We start from the raw sequence: 19,411 nt of genomic DNA, 5'->3' as shown, positions 1-19,411 counted from the left end.
TTACTTCCAAGCTGATGTGGTCTGAGAAGCATTAGTTAAGTATTAATGAATGAATGATTTTAATGAATGAAAAAGTTAACAACATCATTTTTTTCTTAATGGCATGCTTAAATTCATTCATTACTGTGGTGAGGTTGGAGCTTTAGAAGCATTGGCTCTGGTGATCTACATTTAACTACTATAAAATAGCAATAAACTTTCTGTGAAAACTGAACCTACTCAGTTCTAAAATTAGAAACTAAAATTCTTTTTAAAAATTTTTTAATTTTTTAATTTTTAATTTTTTTTAGAAACTAAAATTCTGATGCATTGTAAAGTGTTTGACTTAAATTCCATGACAGGTGGCCATAACAAAAATTTGTAAGAGTGGAATCCAGGAGATAGCTTTATATACTGTTGCAGTCTGGGTCGCATTGCTGGTAGAAATCACCCAACCAAGAGCAGCTTCTGGGAAAAAGAGGTTTATTTGGCTTACAGGCTCGAGGGGAAGCTCCACGATGGCAGGGGAAAACGATGGCATGAGCAGAGGGTGGACATCACCCCCTGGCCAACAGAAGATGGACCACAGCAACAGGAGGGTGTGCCAAACACTGGCAAGGGGAAACTGGCTATAAAGCCCATAAGCCCGCCCCCAATGATACACTCCCTCCAGGAGGCATTAATTCCCAAATCTCCATCAGCTGGGAACCTAGCATTCAGAACACCTAAGTTTATGGGGGACACCTGAATCAAACCACCACATTCCGCCCCTGGCCCCCATAAACTGATATCCATACATGATGTAAAATACAATGCTTTCAGTCTTACTTTAAAAGTCCCCATAGTTTTTATCAATCTCAATGATGTTCATACATCCCCATAGTTCAAGATCTTTTAACTGAGCCATAATACCAAAATATAACCTCAAAAAACCCAGAATGGCACAGAATAAATATTCACACTGCAATAGATGGCATTGGGCATAGCAAAGAAACATTCAACCAATACAAGATTTAAAACAACCAGGGCAAACATCAAACTCTGTAGCTCAAGTCCAGCAACTCAAACCAGTGACAAATCTTCAAGTCCGATAATTCTAACCAGCAACAAGTCTCTGGTATTCCAATTCCGCCCCTCCAGCTAGGCTACTCACAGTCCTGGAAAACTTCATCGGGGCCGGCAGCTCCTCGGCAGCCATCTCATGGTCCCGGCATCTCCACTGGGTCTCCACTGCAAGCCACGGTTCATCCTCATGGCCCCATGGGGTCTCTATGCAGGCAACCAGCAAACCCGTTTCACACTGCCCATGGCCATTTCCAAAACACAAGACCGTGTTGCAAACTCAATGACCCTCTTTCCAGCATTTCTTATACTCCACGATACCAGGTAGGGTGCCAATTTGTTAATCCAGGGGGGAATAAAGCAGACTTTGAAGAACAGGACACTCCTTGAGCACTCAGACACCTTCAAAAGAGTTGACATTCTTCTTGTTGCCCTAGCACAGGTCAGCTAGCCCAGTCTCAAAGGTTGTAATCTCTCAGTTGCAGCTGAACGGGCAGCAGTTCACCCAAAGATTTTCCTTTCTGTGCCATATCCCTCTGCACACACCAGTTCATTTCTATGCTAAGCAACCCTGCACAACTTCTCAGGACATGGGCACAAGAGTAAGCTTCTCACACAAACTGCTAGCCCAGTCCAAGCACAGCTCTTTCTCACCCTCATGAGCCAAACCTCACAGTCCATAGTTCTTACTGGCTTCAGGTCTTCCAGCTCTGACCAGGATAGACCATCAAGCTGTACTTACAGCACTGCAAGGCATCTCTTAGGCCAAGGTTTCAACTCCTTCCACATTCCTCTTGAAAATCAGCTACAAAAGGCTGAAGCCACATAGTCAGGTGTCTAGCAGCAACCCCACTCCTGGTACCACTTTACTGTTGCAGTCTGGGTCGCATTGCTGGTAGAAATCACCCAACCAAGAGCAGCTTCTGGGAAAAAGAGGTTTATTTGGCTTACAGGCTCGAGGGGAAGCTCCACGATGGCAGGGGAAAACGATGGCATGAGCAGAGGGTGGACATCACCCCCTGGCCAACAGAAGATGGACCACAGCAACAGGAGGGTGTGCCAAACACTGGCAAGGGGAAACTGGCTATAAAGCCCATAAGCCCGCCCCCAATGATACACTCCCTCCAGGAGGCATTAATTCCCAAATCTCCATCAGCTGGGAACCTAGCATTCAGAACACCTAAGTTTATGGGGGACACCTGAATCAAACCACCACATATACCATGGGCTACTCATCCCCTTTTAGAGGAATTATATCAATTAAAAGGAGACCTTGTTCTAAAATAAGATGACTTAAGGCGATTCAACTAAAATATATTTTGAAGCAATAGTGGGGAAAAAGAACTAATAAAAGGAATAGTAAAGAGGAGTAATGAAATTCCCAAACCAAGCCTCCCTTTGAATGCTGGAACAATGAAGAGTCTTTGTCTTGAACTGTGCAGCTTTGTGTATCCTTGCTGAAGCAGAAAAACTGTATCATCTTTGCTTCAAAGTTCTCCTTCATTTTTTCCCACCTGCTTCTTCCTTCTCCCCTCCCTGAGTTCAACCTCAGCTTAGTGATAGACTCACCACAGAACCAGATGCTCCAGGAGTGGGAATCCTAATGAGGCAAGTTACTTGTGTTCCTGGTTCCCTTAAAAGCTCAGGTATGTAGATTTCCCCTCCCAGCCCTGCAGTTCTATGAATCACTAGTATTTTCCCAACAAAGTCCCTTCTTATCAAAAGCAGTAATATTAAATGTATTAGCTCAAACTGGGAGTGGTGGCACACGCCTTTAATCCCAGCACTCAGGAGGCAGAGGTAGGAGGACCATTGTGTTCAAGGCCACCCCCACTCTACATAGTGAATTCCAGGTCAGCCTGGGCTAGAGCAAGACCTTATTTTGAAAACCCAAAAAAAAATAAAAAGTATTAGCTTGAAATTTTCCATACAGCTGGCTTGGTTGATTAATATATGATACTAATCAAGTTGGCATTTTATGAAGCTTGCCTCAGTAGAAGGATAACATCATCTGGGTAAAGCAAAAAACCCAGCAAACCATATTTGCTTCTTGACTTAAGACTTTTAAGAAACTAGGCCTCAGAGGAACAGTAAGGGTTCGTGTGTCTAGACACAATAAACCACTTGGGAGGCATGTGATAAGTAAAAGCAAAGCCTGTTAACTAGGAATACTGGAGGGGTGTCCTTCTGGTGGGATGTTGAGAAAACAGTGTCCACTTAATAAATAGTGTCCTTGGGCCATGACAAGGTGCTGGCCAAGAGTCCTTGACAGTACCAGTGTCAGCCTTAGAGATAGCAGTCTCTACTAGCATCAGTTCTAACACTGGGAGTATATTCAGCCCAGCCCAACACAATTGTGACTTGTGTTTGAGAGTGTTCATTTTCCTTCCCATTGGTGTTCCATCACAATCCAGCATCCAGCAGGAGAGGATCTCTTAGATCCATGGAAATAGGTTCATCCTAATTCTTTAAAAAAAGAAATATGATTTAGTTTTTATTTACTTATTAGAGACAGAGAGAAAGAGAGAGAGAGAGACAGAGAGAGAGTGAGAATGGGCACACCAGGGCCTCTAGCCACTGCAAACAAACTCCAGATGCGTGTGCCACCATGACTTACTGGGACATGGAGAATCAAACCTGGGTTCTTAGAGTTCGTAGGCATGTACCTAACTGCTAAGCCATTTCTCTAGCCCAGTTCATCCTAATTCTGTCAATGGTATAGAACCTGTGAGTTCCCTGGGTCACAGTAGCACAGTGTAGATAATAGTGGTGTGACAGGGAAGACCCTAGGATCTTCATATATAACAGCCTGCAGAGAGAAAGTTTGAGATTCACCTTTATCTTTCTCAACAAGTCTAATAGGAAAACACACAGTTACACATATATCTCTGTCCTTCCTTCCCACTCGTTCCATTTATGCAACATTGTATGAGATTACATTATACCTGTTGAACTTCAACTTTTCTTTTTCGAGGTAGGGTTTCACTCTACTCCAGGCTGACCTGGAACTCACTATGTAGTCTCAGGGTGGCCTCAAACTCTCTGCAGTCCTCCTACCTCTGCCTCCTGAATGCTGGGATTAAAGGCACCACACCCAGCTCAAACGTCAACTTAAAAAAAAAAAAAAAACCTAGACAGCTAAAGATCTGTCTGAAAATATCTATTCTATCCAAGAACTGGCCTGCACAGTGAACCCCTGATCAATGTGACTGGCAGATGGTAGGCCCTGGCATATGACTGGCCCATAAGGGAGAACTACAGACTACTGCTACTGGTGGAAAGCAGGTCTTGGCATGCTGACTGCTCATGCAGTCAGTGAAACCATCACTCAGAGTTACCAGTGTAATATGAGAGGGGCATCTACAGGCAGGTATAACCAGAACTGTTGAGTAAGTAAGAGGCAACCACTACTGCCCCTCAGCCCAAAATAACCACAAGGAGTACAGTGACTAGGGAAGTGGCCTGTAGGAGGGCCTACAGAAAACAAAAAAGACTACCAACAAGTGCTGGAAAGAGGGGAAGTTAAGTCTGGCTTATATGAGAAAAACACAACAAAAAAGACAAAGGATATGAGGGATCAAACCCACTCCTGGCCCTCAAATCCCCAATGGAGACAAGGGAAATGTCAGATTCAAGATTCAGAGTCCTACTTCCACAAATGACTAAGGACTGTATAAAAGGCTCAAATATACAAATGAATGAGCTAAGGAAATTTATTCAAGATCTTGCTAAGACATTCTCCAGAGTGAATGAAACTGAAACAAATTGAAGAAGAAAGTCCAAAACAGGTAAAACAAACTCAGCAATTCAAACAACAAAAAAGAATTAAACAGGAAGTCTGGCAATAAATCAATAAGAATCCCAACAGTGAGTATCACCAACAGACAAAAGTCAGGTAGAAGAATGAATTTCAGAGACAGAGGACCAAGTGGAGACAGTAATTCACAGAGATTCATATAAAGACAAAAAAGAAAAAAAATTAAAGAATACCAACATATTTCCTAGATGTCTGGGATATAGTCAAGGGACCAAACCATATAATTTACAGGGCAGGAGAAGTAGCTGAGATATCATTTACAGGAATAACAGAACAGGATTATTAATGAAGTCATAGCAGAAAATTTCCCAAATCTAGAGAAAAAATTGACATGCAAACACAAAAATCATTTAGAACTTCAAGCACAAACAATCAGAGAACTTCTCCATGATGCAAGATGTCAAAAATGCAAAGTAAAAAAATGATACTAAAAACTGTAAGGGAAAAATGCCAGCTCATATACAAAGGCAAGACCATCAGAATAAGTTTCGATGTTTCATTAGCACCCTAAAAAACAGAGAAACATAGAACAGCATGTTTCAGGACCTGATAGTAAACAACTTCTTACCAAGAATTATATGCCCTGAGATATTATACTTTAAAATTGATTAAGAAATAAGCATATTCCAAGATAAACACAAATCAACAAAGCTCATGATAACCAAACTAGCAATACACAAATTTTACAGAAATGTTATACAGAGAAGAAAAACAGTGTCATCAATAAGAACATTTATAAGAATTCCTACCAAGAAAAGAAGAGAAGAGCAAAGAAGACTGGAAATGAGTCTGCCATGTTTAACAAAGCTAGCCAGTGACACCCCAAAACTAAGAGTGGAGGAGAAAAAGAATTACCAGCCAACCAGAACTTTACCCAACAAAACCCTAGGGGGAAAATAAGTCTCAATAATAATTTTAAGTATAAATAGCCTCAACTCAACCAATAAAAAGACTCAGACTAACTGGATTAAATAACAAGATACAACTATCTGTTGTCTCCAAGAAACATACCCAGCTATCAAGGCATCCACAACCTAAGCATAAACAAGTTGGTATAGCTATTATTATATGGGATAAGGTAGTGTTGTAAGCCTTTTATCATTGCTGGAACAAAATAACTGATCAAAGTAACTTATGGGAGGAAAGGGTTGATTTCAGACTTACAGTTTCAAGGGAAAGTTTCACCATGGTTGCTTAAGCATGGTAGGAACAGGAAGCTGTCTCCTATATGGGTGGAAATAGTTTAGGTTCTGTGCTTGGAAATGGGCTAACAAACATTAGAGTCTGCCACCGGTTATACTCCTCCTCCAAAATTACTACCAGCTTGGGGCCAACCACTCAAAACAGATGAAATTTAATATAAGCACATAAGGCTATGGGGGACACTTTAACTTCAAAGTACCATGTTCTGCCCTTGGCTCCCATAGATTTACAACCATCTCATGATACAAAAATAAATAAATAAACAAAAATGTAAAGTCCTACTTTAAAATTCTCCATAGTCTTTACTAATCCCAACACCATTCAAAAGTCCAAAGTCTCTTCTGAAATTCACTGAAACTCAAGATGGTCTTTCAACTGTGAACCCTGTAAAATCAACACAAATTGATAACCTCAAGGTCTGGCCCCAGTGACACACCTTGTCAAGAAACCTCCACTTCCCAGATTACCAGTAGCTGGGAAGCAAGCATTCAAAATGCATGAGGCTGAATCACAAACACATGAGGTGATAGGGGGAGACACATTTTATATTCAAAATATCACAGGTAGGGTTCAAGCCAAAACAAATCAAAACAGACAAAGAGGGACACTAAATATTAACAAAGAAAATAGTTCATCAACAAGTTGTAACAATTAGCCTATGGGAGACAGAAGTCATCAAGGGTGAAAACAGTGGACACTGGAAGTTTGGCAAGACAGGCCAAATGACGGAATGAGTGCAGTAGTGGCATGTCTGCTCTGGGGAAATCCAACTACTCCCTAATTGGACTGAAGGCCTGCTCTATGGGAATGAATGAATGCCTGGTACTGAAAACCTAATCAAAAGCCTGTGGCAGGGAGGTCATGAGCCTTAGAGGTATAAAGCCTGGATAAATGTCTGGATAAATGTATATATTATTCTCACCAAACTGCTCTGAAAGCACTATACTTAATGTTCATATTCATAGATTAATGCTACTCTAACTTCTGGTTAGAGAAGTTTCTCTTTTCAGATGGTGATGACCACTGGGATGACCCAAAAGGCAACATAGTGGTGAGAAGAAGGACTGGGGATTGTCCAGAACTGAAACATCTCTATCACACTCCCCAAGGCCTAGGGTTCATTACAGAAGAGGTGGTGGAAAGAATGTAAGAGCCAAAAGAAGTGTACCACTCCTTACAATGCGACTGTCCAGACAGAAATTGGACTCAATATCTGAGACCTCACAGTACCTACAGTATCTACACAAGACCCTCATAATAGGAGAAACATATGATGACATCAAATTAAAAGAGATTAATGGGGCTGGAGAGATGGTTTAGCGGTTAAGTGCTTGCCTGTGAAGCCTAAGGACCCCGGTTTGAGGCTCGGTTCCCCAGGTCCCACGTTAGCCAGATGCACAAGGGGGCGCACCCGTCTGGAGTTTGTTTGCAGTGGCTGGAAGCCCTGGCGCGCCCATTCTCTCTCTCTCCCTCCATCTGTCTTTCTCTCTATGTCTGTCACTCTCAAATAAATAAATAAATAATGAACAAAAAAAAATTTAAAAAAAAAAGAGTGACTAATGGAGAAAGGGAGGGGACATGATGGAGAGCAGAGTTGTGAAGGGGAAAGTGGGGGAGGGGAAGGAAATATCTGAGCTTATTGTTGGTAAGTATAGAAGTTGTCAATAAAAAATAAAAATTAGGGCTGGAGAGATGGCTTAGCGGTTAAGGCACTTGCCTGCAAAGCCAAAGGACCCAGGTTCAACTCCACAGGACCCACATAAGCCAGATGCACAAGGTGGTGCATGCATCTGGAGTGTGTTTTCAGTGGCTGGAGGCCCTAACATGCCCATTCTCTCTCTCTCTTTCCCTCCCTCTTTATCAAATAAATAAATAAATAAATAAATATTAAAAAATTAAAATTAAAAAGGAACAATTATAAGCATCTATGCACCATATGCTGGGCTACAAAATTTGTAAAAGGACATAGGTCCTGACACCATAATCATGGGAGCCTTTAATACTCAACTTACATATTTAGACACATCCTCTAAACTAAAAATCAGCAAAGATAACTTCAGAGCTAAGTTATACCATAGACAAGCTGGATTTAACAGATATCTCAGAACATTCCATCCAAGACATATAGAATACAGTACACTCTTCTTGGGGTACATGGAAGTGTCTCCAAAATTAACTACTTTATAGGTCACATGGCAAGTCTTAATAAATACAAAACTGTCAATATAATTCATTGTATTTAATCAGATCACAGTGGAATATAAATATAAACATAAACCAACAATGAAAGAAACCATCAGCCACATAAATGAGACTGAACAGTACATTTTAAATTTTATTTTATATTTATTTATTTGACAGTGAAAGGGAGAGAGAGAGATAATAAGTGTGATAGGGCCTCCAGCCACTGCAAACAAACTCCAGACAAGTGTACTCCCAGGTGCATCTGGCTAATGTGGGCCCTAGGGAATTGAACCTGGGTCCTTTGGCTTTGCAGGCAAATGCCTTAACTGCTAAGCCATCCCTCCAGCCCTGAACAGTACACTTTTGAATGAATAGTGGATCACTGACGAAATCATAAAGGAGATAAAAGATGTTTAGAAATTAATGAAAATTATAGTACAGCCTACCAGGTCTATGGGGTACATTCAAGGCACTTCTAAGAGTAAATTTCATAGCTATAAGTGCACACATTAAAAATTCTGAGAGGTGCCAGGCGTGGTGTTATATGCCTTTAATCCCAGCACTCGGGAGGCAGAGGTAGGAGGATTGCCGTGAGTTTGAGGCCACCCTTAGAATAGAGTGAATTCCAGGCCAGCCTGGGCTAGAGTGAGACCCTACCTTGAAAAACAAACAAACAAACAAAAAAGTTCTGAGAGGTTTCAAACAAACATGATAAATAAATAAATGATGCAATTTAAAGTGCTAGAAAAACAGGAAGATGCCAATCCTAAACCTAGTGGATTCCAGGAAATAATTAAAATTAAAGCAGAAAATAATACAGTACAGACTAAAAGAAGAATACACAAAATCAAACACATAGTTCTGTGAAAAAGTTAACAAGACTAAAACCCTTTAATCAAACTAGTGAAAAGAAAGAGAGAAGCTGGGCGTGGTGGCACATGCCTTTAATCCCAACACTCGGGAAGCAGAGGTAGGAGGATTGCCATAAATTCGAGGCTACCCTGAGACTACAGAGTCATTTCCCAGTCAGCCTGAGCTAGAGTGAGATCCTACCTCGAAAAAGAAAAAAGAAAGAAAGAAAGGGAGGGAGAAGACCCAAATAAATAAAATTACAGATGAAAAAGGAGTTGTAATAACAGATCTCACTGAAATCCAGATTATCATGAAGGAATGCTATGAAAATTTACATCCCCCAAGACACACCTAGATGAAATCGGTTAATTTCTAAGTGTGCATTCACTACCAAAATTAAAGCCAGAAGATATAAATCATTTAAACTGACCCACAATGAACAATGAGATTGAAACAGTAATTAAAAGTTTCCCCACAAAGAAAAATCCCAGGACAAAATGGATTCACTATCAAACTTTTAAGGAAGATCTAAGGAAAACACTTCTCAAACTGTTCCTCAAAATAGAAAGAAAAGGAGCACTATTCCATGAAGACAGGGTTGTCCTGATATCAAAACCAGATAAAGAGACAACAAAAAAGAAAACTACAGACCAATTCCCTGATGAACATAGATGAAAAAATTTTCAACAAAATAATTTGCAAACGGAATCCAAGAATACATTAAGATCACATATCATGATCAAGTTGGTTTCATTTTTTCATTCCAGCAAGGTTGGCTTAACATACACAAAACAATAAATATAATTCACCCTATAAATTAATCAAAGGATAGAAATCATATGATTATCTTTACAGATACAGAAAAGGTATTTGGTTAAGTTCAACATGCTTTCATAATGTGAGTTCTGAAGAAATTAGGAATAGACAAAACATACCTAAAACTAATAAAGGCTACTATGGTGGTTTGCATGGATGTCCCCCAGTAGATTTGGGAGTTTATTCAATCTTGTAATTTAGATCTTCAGCCACCTGGCTGGAGGAGGTTTCACTGTGGACAGATCCAAGGGTCCAGCCCTAAAGTGTGTTTGGAGACAGATTTGGAATTCCAGTCTAAAGATACGCAAAGTGCCAGAATTTGGTCTTTCTCTCTGCATGGACCTGTGAAAGTGGGCCAATTTCTTCTAACATTATGGAACTTCGTTTTGATCTGTAATCTTCAAATAAATCTCTTCCTCCCATAACTTGTGCCTGGTTTGGAAATTCATCCCAGCAACCTGGGATTGTCTGCTACAGCTACATAGGACAAACCTATAGATCATTACTTTGAATGAAGAAAAGCAGAACATTTCCTTCAATATCTGGAAGAAGACAGAAGTACCCACTGTCTCCTCTCATGTTCAGTATACTTAGCAGAGCCTTAGCTAGAGTAATAAGAGAAGGAAAAACCATATACAAGGGACAAACATAGGAAAGAAACAAATAAAACCATGAGTTTTCTGCTCCTCAAAGTTGGGTTTCAAAACACACACACACACACACACACACACACATTCATGTACATCAGATACCTGATACTGGTTTTTAGACATATCAGGATACAAGAAATAGAGGATAACGAAGTTCTAGAGATGGCCAATAGGCAGTGAAAGGCAGGTTCATGGCATGGAGCTATGAAGATAAAACTATGGGTTGCAGTGGAGACGTTGGAATGTTGGAGATGCCAGGACTATGGAATGGCTATCAAGAAAAGCTGCTGACCCTTTATATATAAGCTATAACACAATCTTTTTATATCTTTGCTAATCTGGTACATTAAATTATTCAATTTATTTTAAATTTGTCTTGCCCTCATAGTCACTGAGGATACTCTTTATATTTTGTTTATGCCTTCTTGATACTATAATGAAAATATTATGTATTATGGATAGGAATAAATTTCTAGTTCATTACATTAAATGAGACTGAAAACAATGGCATTTCATTCCCGAGAATATGGCAGAGAATATGTAAACATCAAAAATTTTAGCAGAAATGTTTCTTTAACTAGTTTAGACTGATAATGGATGAATAAGTAGGCTGAATTAGCTATCAGGTGCAACCACAGTTAGTTAAATAAATTGAGGTGCTATTAAGAATTATTTCATATTTTCCACTTCAAAACTAGAGAATGTCAGCCAAAATCAATTTTGGTTTTGTCAACATTAATATTGATCTTTCCTCTGTAGAAGTACAGTAATTAGAAATATGGCTCAGTGATTCCTCAATGCCTCTGACAGAAAACCATGACACCTTCTCACTTACTGTGAACAAAGATGTCTACAGCGGATATGCATTGTAGTTGAGTAAGGAGCTTTATGTTCTCCTTTATGAGGTAATATGAAAGTGAAATCTTATCTCTCTACAGACAATTCTAACTTACCCTGATTCTTACAAAGTTGTAAAAACACAGGTTGCATTAAAGTTTATGTTAACATTAGATTTATCTCTCCTGTGTTCCTACATCTTGGTCCATGGACAAGCTAATGATAGACAAAAACAAAAAATGCTGCAAAAATCTGTGGAGTTTAAGAAGTAAACCGAAAAATAAGTGTTCCAAACTAAACCTCTAGGAGACTTTGGAAAGTGGAAGAGGTTTCCCTAGTAAGATCTCAGATCTCAGGTTTCTTCCTCCCTCATCCCATCTTTTCCTCCCTCACTTTCTTTCTCTCTCTCTCTCTCTTTTTCTTTGTTTCTGTGAAATTAAACATTGAACACAGAGCCTCATGCACACATATGAGACAAGTGATCAACTCTGAGCTGTATTCCCAGTTGACTTATTTAATTACCAACTGTGGTAGGAATTCAGCCCTTACTGCTTCTTAACTCATTAAATCTAGCACCCACCCTATTTTCTGTTGCAAATGTATGCTATTTTCTAGCCACCTAAGTGTCTTCTTTATGGAAAATATTTTTACTTATTTGTGAGGAGAAAGAGAGGGAGAGAGTGAATGAGAGTGATAGAAAGAATGGGTGCAGCAGGGCTTCTTGCCACTGCAAAGGAACTCTAGATGCACATGCCACTTTGTGTATCTGACTTTATGTGTATACTGGGGAATCAAACCTGGGCTGTTAAGCTTTGGAAACATGCACTTTTAACTGCTGTGCCATTTCCCCAGCCCAAGTTTTCTGTCTTAAATTTCTTGTGGTGGTTATCAAAGGTCCTACCCAAGTCCATCTGAATAGACTAAGGCACCAAGTTAGAAAAAAGGAAGCTAGAATCTGAATTGGAAGTATAAGAGGTATTCATCTATCGTTGGAGAGATGGCTTTGTGGTTAAGGCACTTGCCTGCAAAGCAAAGGACCCCAGTTTGATTCCACAGGACCCACGTAAGCCAGATGCACAAGGTGGCATATGTGTCTGGAGTTCATTTGTAGTGGCTAGTGGCCCTGGTGTGCCCATTCTCTCTATCTGCCTCTTTCCCTCTCTCTATCTCAACAATAAAAAATAAATAAATAGTGTTCATCTAGTCCAGCACCAGTTATCACATTCCTTCCCTGATTGTCCAGCTGGCCCTTCTGTGCTCTCTGCTGACTTCCAGCCAGGAAGACTCCCATCAACTCTCAAGTTCCCCACAGCCTTCTGTTAAAATTCCCCTGTGCTTCATTTGAGTGAAGTAGCTTCTCTTGACTCCCAAAGTACCAACACTTACTTTTGTTTCCTCTGTTTCTTTCTTATCACGGATTGAAACAGAAACAAGCTCTTGTTACTGAAAAGTAAATGCGTTTCTAGTTCTATGAGAGTAAAAATGGCAACAAAAACAAATCCAGTTGCTGAACAAATGACTGGAAGACCAAAGAGCACCTTTTAGGAACCATTGTTTGAATCTTTCCTCCCTCTGGTTTTCCTCTCCCTTCATTTCTTCCTCCCTCTTTCCTCTCTCCCTCTCCCTTTATTTATTTATTTATTTTTTCTTGGAGAGGGTCTCACTAGCACACACTGGTCTCAAGTTTCTGATTTCCATGCCTTAGCTTTTAAATGCTGGAATTATCAGTGTTTGTCACCCTGTCTGGCTTTATCTATTTCCCTAATAAGAAGATTTTTTTTTTTAGTGGTTCCCTAGAGAAATGGTATCTAAAAGCTGTACAAATTGACTAAACTGGAAGATATACGTGTTGGGTAGCTATATAAAAAACACTGAATTTCTTACTTTAAAGAAATAAAAGGCTTTAAAAAATACTATAAATACATAAGGAGTCATTTAGGAAAAGAATTACCTTCTCTGAACCATGTATTTTTTCCAGGCAATTAGCATGTATTTTATTTAATTCACATTATGGACGTGCCAGTAAGCAATATTTATCAAGCCTCACATTCAGGTCAATGATACAACATTGACCAAGAAACTTAAATTACCCAACTACAGAGAACACTTCCTCACTCATACAGATGGTGAGTTGGTGGCATCAAGCTATACAGAGATTCCCGTCACTATAAATAGGTTTAAAATAGTAAGCATAGTTACTTTAATGACAAATGCTTCATGAACTTTAAAATTGTTTTATTTCTTGGCACCATTGTCAATATTTTGAGTCTGAAATGCCTTCAGATGGGATCTTCTGGCGTCAAATAAAAAACACATTAGTTGCTTATAAAGAATTTTAGAGAATGCCGCTGTTCCTCTTTACAGCCAGTTGAAATTCTCCCTGTGCTCCTGTCCTGGGACCCAGGAGTGCTAATGAGGGGTGAGTGTCCACACGTCCATATACGAAGACCGTGAAGATGAAGCAGTGGAAGACAGGTGCCAGGAGGTCAAGCAGATCTCGAAACCGTTGTGTCTCAAAGTGGAAAATGATTGCTGAGCCCTGGTTTCAGACTCGAGTCGGCCAAGAACAAACACCTCCTATGAGATGAAGCCACCTGCCTAGACCCGAAATATGGAAAAACATAAACCTGTATAAGATACGGCTTGGCATCCTGTAGTATTCCACGATGTAGTTTAAAATCTTTGAGTAGTTTATATTCCAAAATACTAAATAATTCTCTCCAATTTCGAACGACAGTGGGGCCAAGGTTTTCAATTCAAACATGCAGCATTTACCTACTAAATCTACTCATTTCTCGTAAGTGGGAGCATGTCCGCAGGTCTGCACAGGACTGACAAGAATGATGCCCTGGTGTGCCAGGCCCCGGGTTCAAGTGTGGTCCGAAGTTGCCGTCAGTGGTTTTAATGCTGCACGAGCTACAACCAAACGCAAGTCCTCATCCCTCAGGTTGGGGACATCAGGCCACTCTGTCCCCTATCATTTCTTCAAAAGGTGCCTACCGGGGACCTTGCGGGAACTCGCGGCATGGCCAGGCCAGCGGAGCCACGAGGGCACCTGCGGCGGCCCGGAAGGGTGGCGCAGTCCCTCCGGCCGCCCGCGGGCGACAGGCCGCGCACGTGACCGCGGCCGCGGCGCAGGTGCCCGAGCGCGGGGGAGGGCCACTTCCGGGCGCGCGCTCGCGGGCTGGCGGGGCGGGGCGGGCGCGGGGCGGCCGCTGGGGCTGGGCGGCGAGCCAGACGGGCCGCCCGCGGGGCTGGCGGTCGCGGCCGTGCCGGGGGCGCGCACTGCCGGCACGCCCGCCGCGCGCATCGCTACCGCATCCCCAGCCCGGCGGGCGGAGCTGCTGAGGTTCCCAGCTCCGCGCCTGGCGAAGCCGAGCCGGGTGCACCGCAGAGCCGGGCCGCGCGCACGGCGACCGCTCGTCCCTTGGGTAAGCCGGCCTCTCGGCGAGTGGGTTCGGGTCGGCGCTCGCAGACCCGACGGGAGGTGGTGGGCTGCGGGGCGAGACCTAGAGGGGGTCGGGGGTGCTCGCCCGCCGGCGGGAACATCAATACTCCCCTTACTTGCCCCAACCCTGGAGTCGCCCTCCCCTCCCCCAGCCCCCTATGCACTATGCTTCTCGGTTGCCAAGGAGACTTGCTTAAACATCAGCCTTGGGACATATATATCAAACCAACTCGTATCTTCAGTGCGATTGATTTTTATTTTAAAAATAAAGCATTCGTTGAAGACCTTGTGGCAATTTAGCATTTGTTAATTTGTATTCAGGCAACGGTTTCATTCAACTTTTTTTAAAGTCGTAATTGTACTGTAGGATATGCTTTAAAAGGATCAATTAGATGATATTTTCAATGGAATGTTGTAACTCCCATTTTGGTGATTTTACAAAGAAAGCCGATTTAACTGTGACTCCCTACACCAAGTCTGCTGTAAGTTGACCAGAACAGGAGTAGCTTTTGTGAATCTTGAAGTAGCCAAGGAGCATTCAAGACATAGGTCTTTTGTAACATTTCTGTGTTCAATGCATCATTATTTAAGTGTAACTTTTGTCACCTCTTTCCATTTATGAAAGTCATTTCTTAACAACTAGGAAACATGGTCTATATGTTGACAGAGGTAGATATGTTTGCTTTGTTTAATACTCGAGAATATAAGTCTCATATTAAAAGGTTAATGTTTTCTTCTAAGTACTGAATCCTTTATAAAAACACTAATGAGGTCCATGTGAACCATCAGAATCCCTAAGACTGGGGCTGCCAGTTTTGTCTTGAGGCCCCAGGTGCCTAGAGGGTGAATTTATAACCCAGCACTTGAAGTCGTTGGCAATCCAGTACTTATATTTCCATTAATTTCACTCTTTCATCACAAATAGAAATGGCTTAGTAAAGCTCCAGTGGCCTTTAGCAATTCATTTTCTTTTCTTTGGTATCTGATCACCTTTCTACCTCCTGTTATATAAAACAAGGGAAATATTATTTAATATTATTAAATATTAGCAAATTATTTAATTTAAATAATTTAGACCCTGAGATGTGACAAATGGCTTGATAACATAAGCAACAGGAAGCCAGTTAATGACCAAGATAGGCAAGTGGGAGAAGATCTACCAGGAGAAGAGCAGTGGTGACAAACGCCCAACATCATAATTTACAAAGCACTTTTCCAGAATTTTTTTTTTCCTTTAAAAAGAATTTCATTCACTGTGAAGTCAGGAAATCCCCCCCCCCTTTTTTTTTGAGATTTGGGTCCTGACAGGTGAGATTGAGAAGGGGAGAAGATCTGGTAGGAGTAATGTGCCAGGATTTCAAGGAAAAGAAAACCACTGGATTTTGTTAATATGAAGTGTCTTAATTTTAAAAACCATGAGGACTACATTGAAAATGTATCTGGGCCACCTGTGCCCTACTGGTTTGCAGTCCTTAACTACTGAGTTGTCATCCAATTCTACAGTTTTATTCTCTGCAAAAATACTGATGTGTACTCATACATCTGTCTGTTAGTGTAAAAATGACCAGAGGTCCTAATTTCAGTATTAGAGTCTCTAATGAATGCATTGCATCCATTCTTGAGTAAACAGGTACAGGTTTGTGTCTGAGGTTTCCTGAATCCCTTCTGTATGGCCTCAGTTTCCCTGCATGTCTCAGCTGTATTATCTCAGATTTCTTTTATCTCTATTCTATTTTACCTCAGAGAGAAGCATGATGCATTACCATATGGGCATTTTTGAATCTGATGAAACAAAAGCACTTACAGCTTGGAAACTTCTAACATTCCTGGCTTAATTTTTTGTCCTTGCACAGGGCTAAGAGGTAATAGAAAAAAAAAAAATCAGTTGGATATAATTGGTCAGGCATATCCACAGGTTCTGTGAACCAACTGCAGATAAAAATATGTGGAAAGATGGTTTCTACGCTGAAAATGTGCACATTTATTTCTTGTCATTTATTGTTTAGATAATACAGTGTGACAACTATTTCCATGGCATTGACATTTTACTAGTTGTTCCAAGTGCCTGGAGATATTTAAAGTCCACAGAGGACATGCACTTTCCTTATGCAAATACTGTGCAATTTACATAAGAGACTTGAATACCTTAATGTTTGGTATTTAGAGAGGTCCTGGAACCAGTTGCCCAGGAATCTGAGGGACATCTATAGGCCTTCTAGGAAGAGGTTGAATAAGAAGTTCATCAGAGGGTTTGAGAGATGGCTTGGCAGGAAAGGGGCTTGCCTACAGAGCCTAAGGACATAGGTCCGATTTCCCAGGACCCATGTAAGCCACATGCACAAAGTGTCAACATGTATCTGGACTTCATTTGCAGTGGCTGGGGTTCCTGGCATGCCCATGTTCTCCCCTCCACCTCTTCACTCTCCCTCTCTCAAATAAATAAATAATATTTTAAAACATCTTTTTTTTTAAATTGGTCAGGAAAAGGACCTGTGGATTTTAGTCCATACTTCCCATTAAGACAAATGATTAGTTAAAACCCACCACAGAATGCTGCAAAATGCCTAAGGAACAAAATCTATTGGATGCAGAGAGATGTTAAATCCCAACACCCTAGAGTAGTGAATGCTTTTTACTCCTTAAAAGCATCTTGAAATGAAGCTGCCATTTTCTCATGTTTCAATCACAATGACAAGATGATCTTTTGATTTTTCAAGGTAGGGCTTACCAAACCAGGCCTAGGCTGCCTCCCAAGTGCTCAGATTAAAGGCTGGAGGAAGTTTTAGGAGAGAGTAAAAGCATTGCAGTTGTTAGCTGATTCCAAACACTGTTCTTCGGTCAAGGGTGGGCAGATACTAGTTGATACTGTCCTAACAGAGTCCTGGCTGAGTCCCTGAAGAGCTCTCTGTCCCTCAAGGATTCAGAGAAAGCATCTCTTGTTCCTGGTGGCATTAGCTTTGAGTCCCCTTCTCAGGCTACTTTCTGTAAATCTTCTGTTAAAACCATATAAAGCAGTGTCTTATTTCTATTTTACAGAAGAAGAATCTAAGACTAAAACAATGACAGAAAAATGTGTGTGGTATGCATGTGTGCAGGAGTGAGTGGAGGTGAAAGGTTGATTTTCTGGTTTGGTGAGTGTAGCTAGCCAGAGATCAGGACTCATGTTCTCACATTTGCATGACCAGCAGGTTACTCACAGAACCATCTCCCAAGCCTGAAAAAAAAAAAAAAAAAAAATTAAACCTCAGCTTTTCTTTGCACATGGTGTTCCTGTTTTGCCTGCTACCTAGTAGTGGTTGTAGACATGTACACCATGGCAATTTTGAGGCAGTTGAATGCTTAAATCTATAATGGAAGTAGAAGACTCCAGGTTGGGGATATAGCTCAGTAGTATAGTGTATAGCAAGCACAGATACCTAGGATGAGTGAGCCACTGTGCCAAAGAGAAGATTATTCCATTGAAAGATAGACATGGGAAAAAATAAGGTTGTAGAGATTAGTTTCATTCTATGTATGTAGAAGAGGGATCAGTGCTAGAATTGGTAGTTGGGTAGATATATAAACTGAAGATCATTTTACCTATTAGAACATAAGAGGCATTGTCAGAAAGTCAAATTGGAAACATGCCAGTGATAGCTGATGGAGATGAGCTAATTGTAGGTGAAGGGATGGTCAATTCTATGGGGAGAAATATGGTTTCCAAGGGCAAGTGTAACAAGAGAAAGGCACTGGGTATGAATGACCTCGTAGAGGAAGACAAATTGCTGAAAGAGACCAGGAGAGGCACTGGAGACTACAGAAGCATACAGGGATTCTGGGAAATTGTACTATAAAAGATACAGTCATTTGGAGGATAGTGAGGCTTTTGTGGATAAGTAGTTTAATGTTAGAAATATTTTTTGATGAAGTCACATTTCATATATGTGGAACAAGTGAGGAGAAATGTAAGTTACCTGCTAGCCATTTCCCTGTTCTCAAAATGATTAGCTATTTGTCAAGGTTCCTCAAATCTAGAACATCTTTGGTGACAGGTATTTGCTTTTGACCCTTACTGGGTAAACATTTTTTTTTTTTTTTTAAATTTGAGAGTGATAGACAAAGAGAGAAAGAGACAGAGAGAGAGAGAGAGAGAGAGATTGAGAACGGGCACGCCAGGGCTTCCAGCCACTGCAGACAAATTCCAGATGCGTGCACCCCCTTGTGCATCTGGCTAACGTGGGTCCTGGGGAACCGAGCCTCAAACCAGGGTCCTTAGGTTTCACAGGCAAGCGCTTAACCGCTAAGCCATCTCTCCAGCCCGACTGGGTAAACATTTTTATTAGTTACTTGAATGGAGATCAGAAAGGAAAGTGACAAGCAAGTGGGAGTTACTCTTGAATTCAGGCACTAGATCAGAGAGGATAGTTGTCTTGTGAGAATGATGATTGAGCTAATAGGATGAGGAAAATTAGAAAACCCCAGAGTCCTGCACAAGGGACAAGAATTCACTTTAAAGTTGGAGGGATTTTAATTCCTATCAAGTACAACAGAAACCAATGTGATGATTTTCTATTCACAGACACA

At 41.0% G+C, this 19,411-nt stretch overlaps 1 protein-coding gene and 1 pseudogene across 5 annotated transcripts in view; one reads left to right on the top strand and one right to left on the bottom strand.

Moving 5' to 3' along the window:
• LOC101599202 overlaps window positions 1–14,710 on the bottom strand; it is a 58,538-nt pseudogene extending 43,828 nt beyond the window's left edge.
• Window positions 14,711–14,736: 26 nt separating this feature from the next.
• Window positions 14,737–19,411, top strand: part of Klhl32 (kelch like family member 32) — a 265,516-nt gene continuing 260,841 nt past the window's right edge. For 2 of the 5 annotated variants that reach the window (XM_045154376.1, XR_006638120.1), the window contains exon 1: window positions 14,800–14,831. The gene's annotated coding sequence lies outside the window, so the exon portion shown is untranslated. Of the gene's footprint in view, window positions 14,832–19,411 lie in introns of all 5 variants that reach the window. The other 3 variants (XM_045154373.1, XM_045154372.1, XM_045154375.1) reach the window with 3 other exon arrangements.

The sequence above is a fragment of the Jaculus jaculus genome, chromosome 7, assembly GCF_020740685.1.
Source record: "Jaculus jaculus isolate mJacJac1 chromosome 7, mJacJac1.mat.Y.cur, whole genome shotgun sequence".
Classification (NCBI taxonomy): Eukaryota; Metazoa; Chordata; class Mammalia; order Rodentia; family Dipodidae; genus Jaculus; species Jaculus jaculus.
Note: the sequence above shows the minus strand (reverse complement) of the source record. Positions and strands in the feature narration are given on the sequence as shown.